The 19805-nt window shown below is 43.2% G+C and overlaps 1 protein-coding gene across 1 annotated transcript in view; it reads left to right on the top strand.

Annotated features, from left to right (window-relative positions):
• Nucleotides 1-19805, top strand: part of CRACD (capping protein inhibiting regulator of actin dynamics) — a 171442-nt gene that overhangs the window by 76523 nt on the left and 75114 nt on the right. Inside the window, exon 2 of the mRNA XM_087724709.1 lies at nt 6044-6141. The gene's annotated coding sequence lies outside the window, so the exon portion shown is untranslated. The remainder of the gene's footprint in view (nt 1-6043; nt 6142-19805) is intronic.

The following is a 19805-nucleotide window of genomic DNA, read 5'->3' as shown; positions in this document are numbered from 1 at the left end:
GACTCAAAGCCATTTCAGAGAGAGAGAGAGAGAGAGACAGAGAGAGAGACAGAGAGAGACAGAGAGAGAGACAGAGAGACAGAGACAGAGAGACAGAGAGAGAGAGAGACAGAGAGAGAGAGAGGCAGAGAGAGAGACAGAGAGAGAGAGAGACAGAGAGAGACAGAGAGAGAGAGACAGACAGAGAGAGAGAGACAGAGACAGAGAGAGACAGAGACAGAGACAGAGACAGAGAGACAGGGAGAGAGAGAGAGACAGACAGAGAGGCAGAGAGACAGAGAGAGAGAGAGACAGAGACAGAGAGACAGAGAGAAAGACACAGAGAGAGAGACAGAGAGAGACAGAGAGAGAGACACACAGAGAGAGACAGAGAGACAGAGAGAAAGACACACACACAGAGAGAGAGAGAGAGAGAGAGACAGAGAGAGAGACAGAGAGAGAGAGACAGAGAGAAAGACACACAGAGAGAGACAGAGAGACAGAGAGAGAGAGACAGAGAGAGAGAGAGACAGAGAGACAGAGAGACAGAGAGACAGAGAGAAAGACAGAGAGAGACAGAGAGATAGCGAGGATCTGCCCAGGACAAGCCTTATTATCATGGCAAGTGACTCAGGAGTGCTTCCTGCATGTGTTTTACTACCAGTTCTGTGGGCATAGCTTGGTGGGTGTGGTATGGCTTGGTGGCTGTGGCAGGGAAGGATACTGTAAAATCTCCAATCCCACCCCACTCCAGGGGAAGGTTACTGCAAAATCCCCATTTTCTCCTGATCAGCTGGGACTTGGGAGGCACAGAATAGGTGGGGGTGAGGCCAGCCAGAACCTGCTGAATACCACCTCCGGTTTGTCCCCCGATAGAACAAAAAGCAATCCCTTCCTGCACTCTCCCTTCATCCACTTCCAAAGATACATTATAGTATGTAAGTAAGAGTGGACCAAACTGTTTAGTTCTGTATCCATGCCTTGTGCCTTTTGTGTACCGTATTTGTGTGAAGGTCTTTAGTAGATATGCAGGAAAGATGAGAGAGCTATGACCCATTCCAAGGAGGCGATAAATGTGTTGTGGAAAATTTCAGGTCAGATGGCATTTGGGAAAAAAGCAGAGCAGAGATAGCCAAGAAGACACAACAAAAGCGTCTCAAAACAAGAGAGAGCCACTCCCAAACTTGGCACATTTCACCGTTTCCTCCTCCAGTTCATATGGGAACTAACTCTTGTTTTGAGAAGACTTTGTTGAGATAGCATATGCCCAAATCTTGTTGGAAATGATAAACGTTTATGGGAAAGGATGGAGTTTGGAGTCATCATCTAGAAGAGGGATGGGGTATAATCGTCCCTTTAATGATCTGTGGACTTCGACTCCCAGAATTCCATGCTGGCTCAGGAATTCTGGGAGTCGAAGTCGACAGGTCGTAAAGAGGCCATTATTCCTCACCTCTGATCTAGAACAAGTGTTTTAAGTGGGCTTCAGTATCTTCTGACCTAACCCAGCAGTGGGATTCATTTACCTTCCCTACTGGTTCACAAATTTGAGTGTGTGCTTTGTTCACAGGCACAGTGTCTGCACATGCGCACACATTACGTTGGGGTGGGTGGAGCCTCCCTCAGCCGCCACTACCGGTTCGCCCGAACCGAAGAAAACCGCCTGAATACCACCTCTGACCTAATCTGTGAACTAGATTCTGACTTGATTTGTGTGGTGTAAATGAACCGTTTAATTCAGAAAATGAGCCGCACAAATTGCAAGGCCACATTTCACTGTGTCAATATGGAGTCTCTCATCCAATCATGGTGGGGGGGGGGAGGCATAAAATTCCTCCGTACAATCTTCCAGGTGACAGCCCTTGCAGGCAAATTCAACGCCAGTTCTGGGTGTGCAGTTATCCTGGAGCAATGACGGAGCAATTTGGAATTGCCTTTTTGTGAGTTGAGGATCCTGTTTGAGACTGCCATTGTCAAGGCGCTTGTGCAGAAAACCAGAATAGGTGTGTGTCAGGGGTGGGTTCCTGCCAGTTCTAACCTCTTCTATAGAAGAGGTTCCACAAATTTACAGTACCGCTTAGAACCGGTTCCAGCTCCCTCTCCCCGCCTGTCCGCACATCATCAAGATGAAGAGCGAGAGCAGGAATTCTGGGAGTTGAAGTCCACAAGTCTTAAAGCTTCCAAGTTTGAACACCCCTGGAGTTTTTTCCCTAAAGGGTTAGGGGTGCAAGGGTCTTGTAACTTGACAGCTTTAAGACTTGCGTGCTTCAAATGCCAGAGTTTCTGAGCCAACATTTTGGTTGCTAAGCAAGAGGGTTTTAAGTAAGTTTCACCACATTTTACAAGTTGGCCACACCCACCCAGTCACATGGCTGGCAAGCCACTCCCACCTGGTCATGTGGCCAGCAAACCACTCCCACCCGGTCACATGGCCAGCAAACCACTCCCACAAAGCAGGCTACACCTACAGAAGAGGTTCTAAAAAATTTGAAACCCACCACTGGTGTGTGTGTATTTGTGTGCATGCTAATAGCATTATTTGAGACTGGGAAAAGGAATAATTGGATCAAATAGCATAAGAATTACCATTCCAGACTAGAGCAAGCGAGGGGTGATTGCAGTCACTAACTCTACAGTTTATATTTCTGCCCCACACTTGAGAGTGTGGGTGTAAAAGCAACCATTTTTCCTTACTAATGCCCCATCCGGGTGTGCAAAGATATTGGAAAATAACTACAGGCAGTCCTCGACTTACAACAGTTCATTTAGTGACTGTTCAAAGTTACAAGGGCACTGAAAAAAGTGACTTATGACCATTTTTCACACTTGCAACCATTTCAGTGTCCTGATGGTCACTTGATAAAAATTCAGACACTTGGCAACTGACTCATATTTGTGATAGTAATAGCAATAGCAATAGCAGTTAGACTTATATACCACTTCATAGGGCTTTCAGCCCTCTCTGAGCGGTTTACAGAGTCAGCATATCGCCCCCACAGTCTGGGTCCTCATTTCACCCACCTCGGAAGGATGGAAGGCTGAGTCAACCTTGAGCTGGTGAGATTAGAACCGCTGAACTGCAGATAACAGTCAGCTGAAGTGGCCTGCAGTACTGCACCCTAACCACTGCGCCACCTCAGCTCCTGATGGGGTCAGATAATCCTGTTTTGTGGCCTTGTGACAAACAAAGTCAACGGGGAAACGAGATTCATTTAACAACCGTGTTGCTAACTTAACATCTGCAGTGATTCACTTAGTAACTGTGGCAGAGGTGGTATTCAGCAGGTTCCGACCAGTTCTAGAGAACCAGTAGTGGAAATTTTGAGTAGTTCGGAGAACCGGCAAATGCCACCTCTGGCTGGCCCCGCCCCCATCTATTCTCTGCCTCCCGAGTCCCAGCTGATCAGGAGGGATTGGGGATTTTGCACTATCCTTTCCCTGCCACTCTCACCAAGCCACTCCCACCAAGCCACTCCCACCAAGCCACACCACGTTCCACCACACCCGCCAAGCCACGCCCACAGAACCAATAGTAAAACCTTTTGAATCCCACCACGGAAATGTGGCAAGAAAAGCTGTAAAAATGCAATCATAAAACTCACTTCACAAACTTCTCACTTAGCACCATACATTTTGGGCTCAATTGTGGTCGTAAGTCGAGGACTGTATGTTGGGGAAGGAAGCTGAAGGCAGAAAAAAAGCCAATTTTCTGCCAGTTGGTTGTCTAATTTCAACATCACCACCCCCTTCTCAAGTGATCCGCTAAGCCTCCAGCTGCAATGATATTTTTCTTTTCCATTTGAGAGAAGAAAGAGAAAGGAGATAATGCTGGGAATTTAAAAAAAAAAAAGCAGAAAAAGAGGTGCATTGAAAGAAACAGAGGGCCTGAAAAGGAGGAGGTGGGGCCCCACCCATTTTAGGCTTCCTCTTCCCAACCAAATTTTTCCCAAGGGAAAGTACCTCTTATCAGAAAAATTAAAGCCCAAATCCAGCCTCAAAAATCTAAGGTAGGGATGAGCTCATCCAGCTTTCTTCACCAAGCCCATAATTTGCATATGAACAAAGCTAACAGTGCAAAACAGATGCATCTCTTTCCAATGAATGCCGTTTGGCAGTCTGTTACCCTTCATTAAAATAAAATCTATATATTGTTGCACATAATGCAATTAGTCTCCCCCTGCCATTCTTAGAACCATTTTGTCTTACCCCAAAAGTACCATGTCTGTCCATCCACTTAGAGTTAAACAGTTCCTATTAAAATGCAAGATCACCGCAGATGGGGACTGCAGCCAAGGAATTAAAAGAGGCTTGCTCCTGGGGAGGAAAGCTATGGCAAATCTAGACAGCATATTAATAAGCAGAGACATCATCCTGCCAACAAAAGGGTGTATAGTCAAGGTTATGGTTTTTCCAGTTGCAATGGATGGCTGTGAAGGTTGGACCATAAGAAAGGCTGAGCGCCAAAGAATGGAGGCCTTTGAACTATGGTGCTGGAGAAGACTCCTGCGAGTCCCTTGGACTGCAAGGCCATCAAACCGGTCAGTCCTAGAGGAGATCAACCCTGACTGCTCTTTAGAAGGCCAGATCCTGAAGAGGAAACTCAAAGACTTTGGCCACCTAATGAGAAGGAAGGACTCACTGGAGAAGAACCTCATGCTGGGAACGATTGAGGGCAAAAGAAGAAGAGGACGACAGAGAATGAGTGGCTGGCTGGAGTCACCGAAGCAGTTGGCATGAGCTTAAATGGACTCCAGAGGATGGTAGAGGGCAGGAAGGCCTGGAGGAACGTCGTCCATGGAGCCACAATGGGTCAGACACGACTTAGTAACTAACAGCAACAATTAAAATGCAGTCGTCCCTGTTACTAGTCGGAAAGTATTATTTTGAACGTAAACTAAATATCTTTGCATTTTGTTTTAGTGCAGTTTTTTTGCTCCTGCTGTTTGAAAATGCAGATAGTCCTCAACTTATTACCACAATTGGGCCCGGAATTTAGACTGCTAAGTGAAAGAATTATTAAGTGAGTTTTGTCCCGCTTTACAACTTTTCCTGCCACAGTTGTTCAGCCAGTTCTCTGCCATTGTTAAATCAGTAACACGGTTGTTAAGTGAACCTGGCTTCCCCATTGGTTTTGCATGTCAGAAGGTGACAAAAGATGATCACATGATCCCGGGACACTGAAACCGTCATAAATGTGAGTCAGTGGGCAAGCATTTGAATGTAAATCATGTGACCATGGGGATGTTGAAGTGTGAAAAATTATCAGAAGTCACTTTTTTCAGTGCCATTGAAACTTCGAACGGACACTAAGTCAACTGTTGTAAATTGAGGACTTACCTGTACATAGATCCTGAATTTCAGTGACATAACATGGAATATGAAATAGCATTTAAATTTCACTTTACTATTTTTTTTTAAATCATGCAGAAATTGGAAGCATCTCGTTAAACTAAAATTTTAGTTTGGTTATTGAGCTTCGGTGATCTTGATAACAATAGTGTTAACAATTATGTCAAGAAGCTACGGCTACCAGGTTTTACATGTGACACATAGAGATCAGAGTTGGTATTCAGCAGGTTCTGACCAGTTCTGGAGAACCGGAAGCGGAAATTTTGAGTAGTTCGGAGAATCGGCAAATACCACCTCTGGCTGGCCCTGCCCCTATCTATTCTCTGCCTCCTGAGTCCCAGCTGATCGGGAGGAAATGGGGATTTTGCAGTATCCTTCCCCTGCCACGCCCACCATGCCTTGCCCACCAATCCACATCACCCCACCAAGCCACGCCCACAGAAACGGTAGTAAAAAAAATTGAATCCCACCACTGATAGAAACTTTCTAGCTAACTACTTAAAGCGGTAACAAAGTCACAGAATAATGCAATTGAAAGCTGGTGAGAAATACCGAAATCAATAAGACTGAATTAATATTCTGAGACTAAAACCTACTTGAACATAGCAGGGCTTACTGCTAAGAAGGCAAGTGTGAGTTTCTGCTGCAAATTGTCACTTAAAGAATTGTCTTTCTCTGCTAAATTATAATTCTGTTGCAATTTCTTCATAAACAGCTGGAAACCATTAACGGGTGCTACCCACGGATTGTATGCAAAATTCTGACAGTTAGAAGAAGCCTGAGTGGAAGAATATAAGATTACATTTGACAGCGGTAAGGAATATTTCAACTTTATTTGGAAACACAAACCATGTTTTTTAAAAAAAATAAATCGGAATTAGTTTTGCAGGTGAAAAAACAGTTAGAATTTGTACAGCCAAATCTCGGTTTTCCTTCCATTTCTTTTGAAAGTTCTAACATTACAGGTGGAACACAAAAATAACCCAAGCCATGATTTTGAATTTAAAAAAATCACAGCAAACTTTGTAGATAAACCAACATGGTTTAAAAGAGTGATTTGTGCTGTCCTCAAAATATAGCCCTCCTTTTGTTACGGGTCAGACATTGCAATAATCTAAAATGATAATAATAATAATCTGCCATTCCACAAGCCGTTTCATTAACAGACACATCAACCTACAACCAGCCTACGAATTCCTCAGAATTCGAATCAACCTCAACTGCACAGCCAACCAAAATGGCACCAACCATTAACCAAGTCATGCAACACCCCGCCCCCTCTCCAGCACTTCCACCTCCCAATGACCACCTGATATGACCCTCACCCAGGGATGGGATGAAAAATTTTAACAACCCTGTGCCCTGTTGCTGGATGGGCATGGCCATTGTGGGTGTGGCCTTCTCAGCCTCTTGCACCACAGTGGCGGGAGGATGTTTTCACTCTCCCCAGGCTCCGGAAGTTTTCCTTTAGCCTACGGGAGGGCAAACACGGCATTCCCAGGGCAGAGAAGGCCCTCTGGAGGCCAGAAACAGGCCCGTTTACAGACTACCCAAAATTTCCAGGAGGCCCTCACAGAGCCTTCACATGGGCCCTCCACTTACCTGGCATCCAAAGCGGGCCGCGTGGAGACTCCTGGGAGGGGCGGAGCGGGGCCAGCCAGTTCTTGCAACTGCGTGTTTGGCAAACCAGATGTAAAATTAGCATCCAGTTTGCCTGAACCAATCTGAACCTGCTGAATCCCACCCCTGCCCTCACCTGACATGACCTCCCCATCACAAGAACCATTTCTGACCACACAAAGCCCTTATAAGCAGAAGAAATGACATCCCCTAAATTCCACTGAAGATGTTACCTAGCCTGGTAACGAAATATTCAGAAACAAAGCTCAGGGAACAAACCTCCACCATCATCCTACACCCAAGCTACAGATATTCACCACTATCACTAAAAAAAATCAGCTGGGGAGAGGAAATAAATAAAGGTGGAAGTGGAACCATGTGATTGAAGCTCTACGCCCCCTTTATATGCATAAAAATAGAGCAGGAGTTTAATTGTCAGCACCATCTTCATTCTTTTAAACCTCTCTACTTGTAGATGTTCCTGCAGAGATGGTGATTGTTACATTATTATTTACTACTAGCTGATAATCTGGCATTGCCCAGGAATTTATTTATAGGGGACCAAATGTAATTTCTAATGGTGGATTTCCCCCTTTACCAGAGGGAGCCCCTTGTGGAGTACTGTGAAGCCGTTATCATGGCAACTCCACTGCGCTGGACAGTAGAAGCCATTTTAAGGCACAACAGGCTGTATACTAACAGAACACAATATGAATTGCATGGCATAGCTGATTGTTACACAGTTGATTATCTGAACCTTTTTTTTTACTTTTTAAATCATTTTTTTTACTACCGGTTCGGGAGACCTGATAGTTAAAAAATGCTTAAAACCGTAAAAAAAGTTCAGACAATCAGCTGTGTAACAATCAGCTGTGCCACACAATTTATATTCGCTAGTAAGCAGGTAATCCTGTTTTCTAGCGAATCTAAATCACGCGGGACAGCTGTCCCCACCCCCCTCGCTGTTCTACTTACCTTTTCAGACTCAGAAAAGGCTTCTTAGCGCCCGTGGTGCGCATGCACGCAAAGCCAACCGGTAGCAGGCTGCAGAGCATTTCACCCCTGGCCTCATCCCAGGGATCCGTGGACCACAGGTTGAGAATCAGCGGATTAAGGGTTCCATAATTTCCATTCCATACATCTTAAAGTTGTCAAGTTTGAAAAACACTAGTTAGAAACCTGGCTCTTTACTTTTCTGATCCTGTAGCCACAGTTTTATGGAATGATGGTCAGAAGACAGTCTGAAGGTAAACTATAGGCATTTTCCCATGTTATTTCCATATCTCATAAGGGCTTTTCAATTCAACTGAGGTATGGTGGCACCAGTGGTGGTTTTCAAAAAAATTTCGAACCTACTCTGTGGGTGTGGCCTCCTTTGTGGGAGTTGCTTGATGGCCATGTGACCTGGTGGGAGTGGCTTGCTGGCCATGTGTTTTCTTTCTCTCTCTCTCTCTTTCTCTTTTTCGCTCTCTCTCGTTCCTTCCTTTTGTCTTTCTGTCCCTTTTTCCTTTTTTCTTTCATCTCTCACTTTTTCTTTCTTTTTTCTTTTTTCTTTTTTCTTTTTTCTTTTTTCTTTTTTCTTTTTTCTTTTTTCTTTTTTCTTTTTTCTTTTTTCTTTTTTCTTTTTTCTTTTTTTCTTTTTTTCTTTCTTCCTTTCTTCCTTTCTTTCTCTTTCTCTTACTCTCTCTGTGTGAGTCTCTGTGTGTGTGTGTGTGGTAGGTTTCAAATTTTTTTTGGAACCTCTTCTGTAGGTGTGGCCTGCTTTCTGGTGGCACCTCTTCTTAGTGGTTCGGTAGATTTGACAAACCGGTTCTACTGAACTGGTGCTAACTGGTAGGACCCCACCTCTGGGTGGCACAGCAGTTGGTGCTGCCTGGGAAGATTTCAATGCTTTTATTTCTATTGTCTATACTTTAATTCCTTCACACGACTTCCAATGTAAGAAAGCAGCTTCTCGCATTATTATTTTTTGCAACCCACTAGATAAATACAGCGAAATATTCCTACTGACAAACATGAATTGCTTAGTGGAGGGACCTTTTGTTTTATTTTATTATCTTTTTGTAAGAAGTGAGGGTGGAAGAACTTTATTTATCTTCAAAACTGGGAGTAATTTAGGAGGAAATCCCAATATATGGTACACTCTATGTTTGGGTCAGGTGGAGGGAAAGTGAGTAAGCAGATTAGTGCATGATATTCTTTGCGTAGTCTCCGAGTCTTCGACATTTTTATAGAAGTGATAGCAATTGTGAATTGGTTCCGAATTTCTCTGTTAGGAATTGAGGAATAGAATGCTTATAATATATGTGTATCCAGAGCATTTCCCTCCCCAAACAAGTGGGTAATTTCCTGCTTTTTATTCACTTGAAATATTTTGTGGTTGTAAACCACCAATGCCACTATCGGATGTGCCATTTCAGCATTTAAATAGCCTCTTTATTGTAGTTTTCACTACTTAGTTATATATGGGTTTTATTCTATTTTATAGTATCTCACACATCTGTTATTCTTTTTTTTATCTTAACCCGTTAATAGATTCTGACTTTTTTTTAAAAAAAAAATTGGAGTTGTATTTTTTCCCCCTTTCTGTAGCCCCCTTACATCTTTTATTCTTGAATAATAAACAAATAAAAAGCAGAATGGGGTGAAATTTGAAAAGCTTTCATTTCTTTCTCTGTTAAATCAGTGTTATTCACTGATCTTGGTCTTTTCTTTTGTTCCCTAAATGTGATTTCTCCTTTAACCTTTCCTAATTATCCCTCCTCCAGAGCAGAAAAAGAGAAAGCCAATCATCTGATTTGCAGTTTATTTATTTTCTTGATTAAATGCTAGATTGTCCTCCCCCTGACACCCCCTGACACACACACACACACAAAATCAGGTGATAGGAAACTTGTTCTGTGTGTGTGTATGTGTGTGTGTGAGAGAGAGAGAGACCGGGAGGGAGGGAGAGAGAGAGAGAGACAGAGAGACAGAGAGACACACAGAGAGAGACACAGAGAGAGAGAGAGACAGACACACACACAGAGACACACACACAGAGAGAATTATGCCCTGATCATCTCTGCCAGATGTTCGCTTCTTTGGATGTCAGGATACTAGGGCACATGATGACAGTTCTAATTTTAGTTTTATCACTCCATGCTGGAATGACAAGGATTCTGCCTTGTTTTAATTTGGTTTCATGAATTACCGCTAGCCTTAGGGAGCGATTTTTTGAGGATGAAAATGGGATTTTCCACCTCTGTTACTTCCTTAGCACACCCTAGGGAACAACTGGATTATTGTTAGCCTTGTTAATAGCCTTAGACTATTAGTCTTTCCTTTGGCATCAGCTGAACAGTGACTTTTTCAACTGTTTCCCAGGTTCTGGCCACATAATGCTGCTCAGCAGTCCTTGAAGTGGCAGATTATTATCAGCGTAAAATTTGCTGCTCCTATTGTCCATTTCTGATTTGCCAGAGAGGGATGATACTGGCAAATGCTTCTGGATTTATTTATAATGTACATTGTACAGGTAGTCCTCGACTTGACCATCTCAATCGATCCCAAAATTTCTGTTGCTAAGCGAGACATTTGTTAAGTGAGCTTTGCCTCGTTTTACGACATTCCTTGCCACAGTTGTTCAGTTAGTGACACGGTTGCTAAGTGAATCTGGCTTCCCCATTGACGTTGCTTGTCAGAAGGTCACAAAAGGTAATCCACATGACCCCAGGATGCCGCAACCATCATAAATATAAATTGGTTGCCAAGCATCAGAAGTTTGATCATGTGTCCATGGGGATGCAACAATAGGAAGCGTGAAAAATGTTCATACGTCACTTTTTTTCAGTGCTGTTGTAACTTTGAATGTTCACTAAATGAACTATTGTAAGACAATGTCTACCTGTACATGGACAGGGATTGTTAGATTCCACCATATTAATTTCTTTTCCCATTCATCAGCTGGTGGGAAAACAGCTGGATTGGCAAATTTAGTCACCTGTCTCACTCTGACTATTCTGCTATTTGTTGATACTAGCTGATAGTTAGGTTCCTTTTGGGCAAGGATTTAGGACTTCTGTCCCAGAAGACCCACATCCATCAGGAACAGGAGCTCAGCAAGGCTTAGCAAACAGTCTTTCAGAGGAATGTTTATCCACACGCACCTTATCTCATTTGAGCGCTGCCAGATAATTAGTTTGAGCCAAGGTGGCGCAGTGGTTAAATGCAGCACTGCAGGCTACTGCTAGATCAGCAGGTCAGCGGTTCAAATCTCACCGGCTCAGGGTTGACTCAGCCTTCCATCCTTCCGAGGTGGGTAAAATGAGGACCCAGATTGTTGGGGGCAATATGCTGACTCTCTGTAAACCGCTTAGAGAGGCCTGAAAGGCCTATGAAGCGGTATATAAGTCTACTGCTATTGCTATATTGCTATTGCTATTGTTTCCAAACACAGGGCAAAGCAAAACCTGGCACAGAGTCTAGCAATAGCAATAGCAGTTAGACTTATATACCGCTTCATAGGGCTTTCAGCCCTCTCTAAGCGGTTTACAGAGTCAGCATATCGCCCCCACAATCTGGGTCCTCATTTTACCCACCTTGGAAGGATGGAAGGCTGAGTCAACCTTGAGCCGGTGAGCTTAGAAACCGCTGAACTGCAGATAACAGTCAGCTGAAGTGGCCTGCAGTACTGCACCCTAACCACTGCGCCACCTCGGCTCTTATAACCTCTTATAATCACAAACAGAACTTTCCACTCTTGAACCGACCGAATGAACGAATTGTTTCTTGCAAAAGCCCACTCCCCATTCGTTCCTCTTTTGTTTCCTATGGGAGAGGCCAATCACCTCCAAGGTGTGGCTTTCCTCCTAAGTCGACCCTGCTTTCTTAGTTGTTCTTGTCTTCTGGCAGCTCTGAGCATGCACACACTGGGAACAGGCTCCAGCTGTTCCTCTGCCTCACTGCTGTCTAACTCCCTCTCTGCCTCTGACGCAGAGCCCTCGTCTGAGCCTTCCCCAGCCTCCAGGACTGGCCCGTGTTCCTCCCCAACCTCCTCACTATCCGACTCTGCTGCCAGTTCTGCTGGCTGCTGGCGGGCTACAACACTTGTAATGGGTATAAGAGGAACACTCGGCTTGAAATAATTAAACTCTCCTGATATTCTAAAGCAAGTTAATCCCAAAAGACGGAGCCCAAGGGGTGAAGGGAAGGGACAGTCCTGCAGAAGTCTAAATGAAAGTTGCCAGACTGATCTTATCTTCTAAGGGTTATCTCACTATGTGGGTTAAAAAATGTTTGTAGAATGGTTTATGAACTCTGAGTTAGATTTTTAAAAAGTCCTATAAGTAGCTTTGAGTCTGTCATTTGGACTAAATGATGCATAGATGCGATTCACGCCGTTATTAAACAAACCATGCAATCCAACCACGATAAAAGTTGATTTCTGTGATTTAATCTATGTGACTCTGTTGTGTTGTACGTTTTGTTCCAGTAACATTTAGCAAACAATGGCTACAGATGAAAGAGGTATAGAACGCAAAGTTCAGTCCAAAGGACTAGGTAGCAATGCTCCAGGTACTGGAAAAAATAATAATAATATTATCAAAATCCGACAAGAATGACAAAACGTGTGGTTTGAGATAAGATTAAAGAGACAGAATTTGTTCTTGGATTTGAAAGTGGCTAAATAGCAATGTTATTGTTATCAGACTCATTATTCTTAACTACTGTATACATTGGAAACAATTTTAGGACCTAATAGAGAGATTAATTAAAATGAATAGATACTATAAAAATCTGAGCGTCATAATCTGCAACTAGTGGTTGCATTGTACAGGTATTAGCAATAGCAATAGCAGCTAGACTTATATACCGCTTCATAGGGCTTTCAGCCCTCTCTAAGCGGTTTACAGAGTCAGCATATCGCCCCCCACAGTCTGGGTCCTCATTTCACCCACCTCGGAAGGATGGAAGGCTGAGTCAACCTTGAGCCGGTGAGATTTGAACCGCCGAACTGCAGATAGCAGTCGGCTGAAGTGGCCTGCAGTACTGCACTCTAACCACTGTGCCACCTCGGCTCTATATTCTTCTATTTACGACCATAATTGAGCCCAAAATTTCCGTTCTAAAGTTGTAAAATGGGGCAAAACCCACTTAACAAATTTCTCACTTAGCAATGTAAATTTTGGACTCAATTGTGGCCAGAATTGGACGACTATCTGTATTTGGATGGAAAATCACTACTAGAGCTGTGATGTAGATCTGAACATTGGCTCTGTTATTGCTATAGGATTTATATTCCTTCCTGCACCATTCGGTCAGAACTGAATAAGCTTCTTGGATGAGAAGCAAAACATCTTCAAGGAAAAACAAAGTCCAGCTGCCTTTTGAAAAAAAGAACTTTTGGGACTCCCAAGTAAGAAATGCCTGCCTGAAACTCGAATGAATAAAGCTAATCATAGATGACATGGTTTGATAGAAGGAACCCAAAGTGCCCCCTGCCTTAATGGATCTTTCTGGACCGGTAGAAATCATTAGATATAGTTGCACTTGGAATTGAATCTAGCAGCAAAAATATTAATATTTAACCATCTCTGATATTGCATTTGTGCATCCTGCCTTCACTTTCCCATGCATCTATTAATTGCTCTCTGAAATTTTCAGTCAGTGGGTATAGCCAGTTTTAATCACCATTGTGACAATTCTGTCTCTTTATCTCTGCAAGTGATGTGTGTTTTGTTTGTGTGTGCTGTTGCTGTGTTCATTGCTGGAGGATTCTGACCTGCAATTATGCACGTGAAGAGCATAATTTCATGATGTGCTGAAGTGTGACTTCCCTAGATTCTGTGCTTTCTTCCTCCATGTTTTTCCAAGGGCATGCTTTCAATTTGGAGTTTTAGCTGACTGCATGAGGCTTTTGGCAAATGCTTTAATCATGGAAAGCAACATATGGAATTTGTGATAATGAAAAAAAAACCTATATAATAGAGGAGCATTAAAGGATCTATATAACAAAGCCACAGTGCCAAATCTTGTATTAAAATATCAATAGTAACAGCTCTAAAATGCAAAGATGGGCACTAAGAGATAATAGCAGTTCCCTTCATCAATAAACACCTTCAAATCGCTGCAAAATAGAACTGCAGAGCCACATTCAAGGAAGGTTGACAATGGCAGAAACCAAGGCCATATCTTTGTCACATTTTTGGCAAAAGTAGAGAAATTATTATGTTTTTCTAATCTTCTGAGATGCCCCTTTGTGTTCTGACCTAGGCTTCCCCAAAAAGCATGAAGCAGATGCCTGGTCCTGACAAAACCCCTTTTATTAAACAAATGTGAATTCCTCTCATTCACATTCAGCAAAGGCCTGGTAAACAGTCTTTCAAAGGTGAATTTATGACCACAGACCTTATCTAGCTTGGAAAGCTGCCATGTCAATATTTTCCAAATGCAGTGCTGTGCAAGGAAAGACTTGGCACAGAGTCTCTGCGATTAACGGACAGATCTTCACACTCCTGGAACAAAGGAACGAATGAACGAATTGTTTCCTGCAAAAGCCCACTCCCCTTTCGCTCCTCTTTTATTTCCTATTGGGAGGGGCCATTCACAGTCCACCTGGGGCTTTACTTCCAAGTCGTCCCTGATTTCTGAGTTGTTCTTTTCTTCTGGCAGCTCTGTGCATGCGCACACTGGGAACAGGCTCCAGCTGTTCCTCTGCCTCACTGCTGTCTAGCTCCAAAGGCAGCTGAGAACTGCCAGATGGCCTTGGCCCCATCTCTGCCTCCGATGCAGAGTCCTCGTCTGAGCCTTTGCCAGCCTCCAGGACTGGCCCATGTTCCTCCCCAACCTCCTCACTGTCCGACTCTGCTGCCAGCTCCGCTGGCCACTGGCAGGTCACAACCCTTTGTCTGATTTGCTTTCTGTGTCTTGGTGGCTGACAATGTTGTCAGAACTCTAGTCAAAATAATAAAAAGAGAAAATAACCATTTAAATGACCACATAGTAATATGTTTTAGTCTACAGGTTCTGCTTCCTTCCCAAGCCCTAATTAGATTTCACCATGTTTAATGTTTTAAAGTCAGCCGGAGGACCCTTAACAATAAGCAGAAGAACTTAGTAGCTGTTTTATTGTAGAATTCTGAAGATGGAAGTCATCAGAATAATGTCACCCAGCCCTCCACGAGCAAGGATATCCAAAGCGTCAAAAATATTCAAGATGGTGGCTGCAATCATGCAACTGAAGTCCCTTTTTAATGTGTATACTGGATGCACGGAAAATGGGATGGGGTTTTTGTTGTGAAGTTTGGCTGCCCTCTTGGTTTTTTTCTAAAATCTTCCTAATGGACATGGTAGATGATCTCATGGATGGGCACATGTCATGGGGTTCGAACTCATGATCCTTGTAGTCTCTTCCAACTCTTACTACTCTGGCGATGGCTCTGATTATAGAGTTAGTGCTCTCCTAGCACTGGCGATGTATTCATGCTTCCATATGCTTTGCCACCCTATGTAAAATGCCTCTCCATCTAAAAAGCTGTTGTTATTTAGCAGTGATCATTCTGGGCTACACAAACCAGTGGATTGATTGAAATGTCCTGTCAGCCTCTGTTTTACTGCTTGCTTTTCGGCTGCCATTGAAACGGGGAGGGAGGGCATGGTATTTGGGTGAGGGAAATAATCCGTACAGGAGGACTTTTACTTGGGAGTAGTTCTCACCATTCGTTTGCGTATGTGGAAGGAGGGGAGTTTCCCGCCAAGGCCAACTGTCCGGCATACCAACCTGATGATGTTTTTTGAAGATGTCTCCCACCTGACAGCTGTGGTGATATACGATTGGACTATGGACTGGGATACCAAGGGGAGGGGAATGAATCATGTATTGATATCTAATGCTTTCGCGCCTTTTGCTCAGATCCAGCTTTGCTTAGCTTCTTATTACTTATGATCAGTAAAAGTACTTTTAATTCTGCAAGATGGAGTTGAGTGGTTTCTTTCTTGGTTATTGAGTGAAGGAGCCTTGACACGTCCCTTGTTTTATATGTTAGCACCTAAAATGCCTAAGGCAAGCCATACTTGAGACATCTAGAACAAAAGAACACAACTTTTGCCCAGGGTCACACTCCCACAAAGTTTTAAGTGTGCCTTACGGAGCTCCACCAAATCATGCCGAATTATAATTTTTAACATGAGAGAAGGGGGTAAATGATTAAATGCCTGCTGAGTTCCCCTGTTAGTTCAGAGCACGCATTAATTTTGTGAGGATTATTGTTTAATTCAGTGGTGCCTCCTGTCCCCTGATATCTTAGTTCAGTGTAACTTTGGGAGTGACCATCCCCGAGAGAGATCTCAAGATTCTTTTGGTCTTGTTGGCTTCTGCTTCGGAAGACAGAGCTCAAAATGTAAGCTAAGTAGGATATGGATTCATTTACCAGCAGAAAACCAGACCGATGCTACATGACTAATATGAATTATGAATAACACTATCTGGAGAACTGAACGCTGCATTTACATAACATTCTGGGGCTTTACATAACATTCTGGCTATCGTCTGTCATGCCTAGGTCAATAGTGCTGTATATATACCTTAATTGGAAGATTTGGATTGTTTCTGTAGCTGTAATAAAAAAAGGGAAACTGGTATTTTTCTCTTTTTCAAACAATACATAAAGATTGGAGGAGGAATATAGCTCTCTTCCTAGGCCATGATGTTCCATGATAAGACCAGGCTTGGCGTGCTAAAAGTGTTTAGTATGAACATCTGCACAACAGTTCAATTTTCATTATTGCTGTATTGTTAGTAACCTCCTTTTTTTCAAAGGAAGCTAACTGGAACGTACTAAAAAGTAAAGCAATATTAAACCCAACCAACATAACAATGTAGAAACTCATAAAACTGCTACATTTACTCTAAAATTATGTCACTTTAGTGTCATGTGTAGAGAGAGAGGAATATCGAATTACACCACCATAGTCACGACTGGCTCAAAGTTGAAACAAAATGTTTAAAGCAGTGCAACCTGGCTACCTCAAAACCTATGGTACAGTGGTGGGATTCACATTTTTTTTACTACCGGTTCTGTGACCATGGCTTGGTGGGCATAGTGTGGCTTGGTGGGCATGGCTTGGTGGGTGTGGCAGGAGAAGGATACTGTACAATCTCCATTCCCTCCCCACTCCAGGAGAAGGTTACTGCAAAATCCTCATTTCCTCCTGATCCGCTGGGACTCGGGAGGCAGAGAATAGATGGGGCGGGGCCAGCCAGAGGTGGTATTTGCCGGTTCTCCGAACTACTCAAAATTTCTGCTACCAGTTCTTCAGAACTGGTCAGAACCTGCTGAATACCACGTCTGCTATGGTAGCATGATCGGTTCATGGATGTTTGTAGATACTGTCAAATCAGGCTCCAAGCCAAATTGTTCCCAATGGAAAATGTGTCTAGCATGTAAGTGTGCTTTTATAGTTGTATTTATTTTGTCCATTCTGTTATGTTTTATGGCAATGTTTTAAATTGTGGATTGGGTGTTGTAAGCTGCTCAGATGTTCATGGAGTTTCTCAATCATCCATGGTTGTCCCAAAGAAGCTTTTTCAAAGGGCAACTGGACTTCCTTCATTTTCAAGCAAAAACAATGTCTTTCAGGGAAAAAGTTCAGTTGCCTTTTGAAAAAGCCAGAGATTGTATACAGCCGGTTCTCTCTGGTTCGGGTTAGCTGGTAGCGACTGTAGCGGGAGGCTCCGTACACCCGCCCCAACGTAATGCGTGAGCACTGCACATGCTCAGAAGGCGGTGTGCACGCGCAGATGTGGCACGTGCGAGTGAAGCGAGGGGGGCGCGCACGCTCATATTTGCGAACCGGTAATGAACGTAAGTGAATCCCACTGCTGGAAAAAAGCATCTTTAGGATAAGCTTCACAAAGTCTGTTGCAGTAGAATAGCTGTAGCGAATCTAAATGAGGATGTTGATGGGTGATGATGATGATGTAATCCTTAATTTTCCTTGAGTTTCCTAATATTATAAAAGCAGCAGGAAGGTGAAAAAGAGATTGCAAGGAGGAGAAAGTGAGATCGTGTTTGAAGAGCAGCCAGCTTTGAAAATCCAGATGGTGTTCTTTGTATAGGCAGCACTATTCTTCATAGGACTGCAGAGAATCTTTATGCTTTTTTTTTATTCTATCCAAATAAGGGTGGTGGTCTTTTCCCCCCCGCCCTTTTGCTAAATTTGTTGAATTTCTCTGGCTAGCATTTATCTTCACTAATATGTACCTCTGAAACTTTTGGTACGATCTCTTTAGAAACTGTTGGAGGAAACGTCCTTCTGGGTTCAGTTCCAAGTGCGGAAAAAGACACTGGATTCATGGAGGTTGCTTGGAAATATAGTTTAATGGTGGACAGGATCACATGGCTTGAGATGCTAGGGAAACAAAAGGGAAGAGATCATGAGAATGCCCTCTCTGGGCTTTTGAATTTGAGCTTTTATTCTGATTGGTTGTCAGACTCCCAAGGGGCCATGCAGAGCCAACTCTGTAGGCTGTCCTGAGTCCCAAGCTTGGTTGACTTTTGCTGGGTAATGATGTAATGAAAAGGCTTTGGGCAATTCCTACTATGGATCTGCCTGAAGGAAGTCTTTGTTATGTAAAATAGACTGCCCAGGCCTTAATGGCCCATTGACAAAGGGGTGTGTGTGAGTCTCTGCATCCCTTTTAGGGGAAATATTCCGTCCTTTTAATATTTCCTAAAATATCTCATTTTTCTAGGAGAGGGGTGGATACTTACTTCCTACAATTCTCATGGAATGTGGGTCTGTTGAGCAGGTATGTTGAATGAAGATCGGCGTCCTACAAAGCTGTAAATTCAGATTTCCTTTGTGCTCCTTGGTGCCCTTAACTAGGCCTACCAGATTGAGGGAGCAAAAATCTGAACACTAGATGGCAGCATCTTGAACACTAACATACTGCTGCCATCTAGTGATTGATTTGGGTTTTGCATACATACCCAACTTTGGCCGGAAGGTTTCTATTTTGTTCTAATAAAACAAGAGTGAAAAATAACAGATATCAATGCCAGAAGTGGTTATAAGACCCAAAGGTCGCTAATCGCTTTTAAATCTAAATTTAGAGATTAAAAGCCTAGATCACACGTAAGCATTAAACCAAATGGGGGTCTGCTTGTTTTTTGACTTAGTATCATGTGTGCAAATCAGTGTAGTTACTGACTGAGGCCAGCTAGTATGTGCAGAATATGGATTGTCAACACACCATGGCTTGAATGTTTCTATTTTAATTAATTCTAAGCCATTTTGGATCAGAAGCCATTTCTCATTTTATTTTTCCCCTCCCCACATTTCTAAACTGCTCTCCTCTTCAAAGACCTTCAGTATAGATCACATTTAAGATGATTCTGATGGTTTCATGAGCCAAGGTGGCGCAGTGGTTAAATGCAGCACTGCAGGCTACTGCTAGATCAGCAGTTCAGCGGTTCAAATCTCACCGGCTCAGGGTTGACTCAGCCTTCCATCCTTCCGAGGTGGGTAAAATGAGGACCCAGATTGTTGGGGGCAATATGCTGACTCTCTGTAAACCGCTTAGAGAGGGCTGAAAGCCCTATGAAGCGGTATATAAGTCTACTGCTATTGCTATTACTGCTATATTCATGGAGAAACCACCTATAGACATAATGGTAGGAACTGGTTCACCGACAAATGCGTGATAGACATATGCGTGCCGACAAAACTGTGACGGACAAATGAGCGCCGTCAAAATCGCTAATTGATTTTCGACAAAAGCGCGCCGACAAATGCGTGACGACAAAATCGCGTCATCAATAAACTAACAGTAATTTTTTCGATTTTATTTAACCCTAACCTTAACCTTAACCCTA

This window comes from Thamnophis sirtalis, unplaced genomic scaffold (genome assembly GCF_051295495.1).
Source record: "Thamnophis sirtalis isolate CommonGarterSnake01/CBP01778 unplaced genomic scaffold, rThaSir2_p1.2 scaffold_10, whole genome shotgun sequence".
Lineage (NCBI taxonomy): Eukaryota > Metazoa > Chordata > Lepidosauria > Squamata > Natricidae > Thamnophis > Thamnophis sirtalis.
This window is presented reverse-complemented; position numbering and strand designations above follow the sequence as displayed.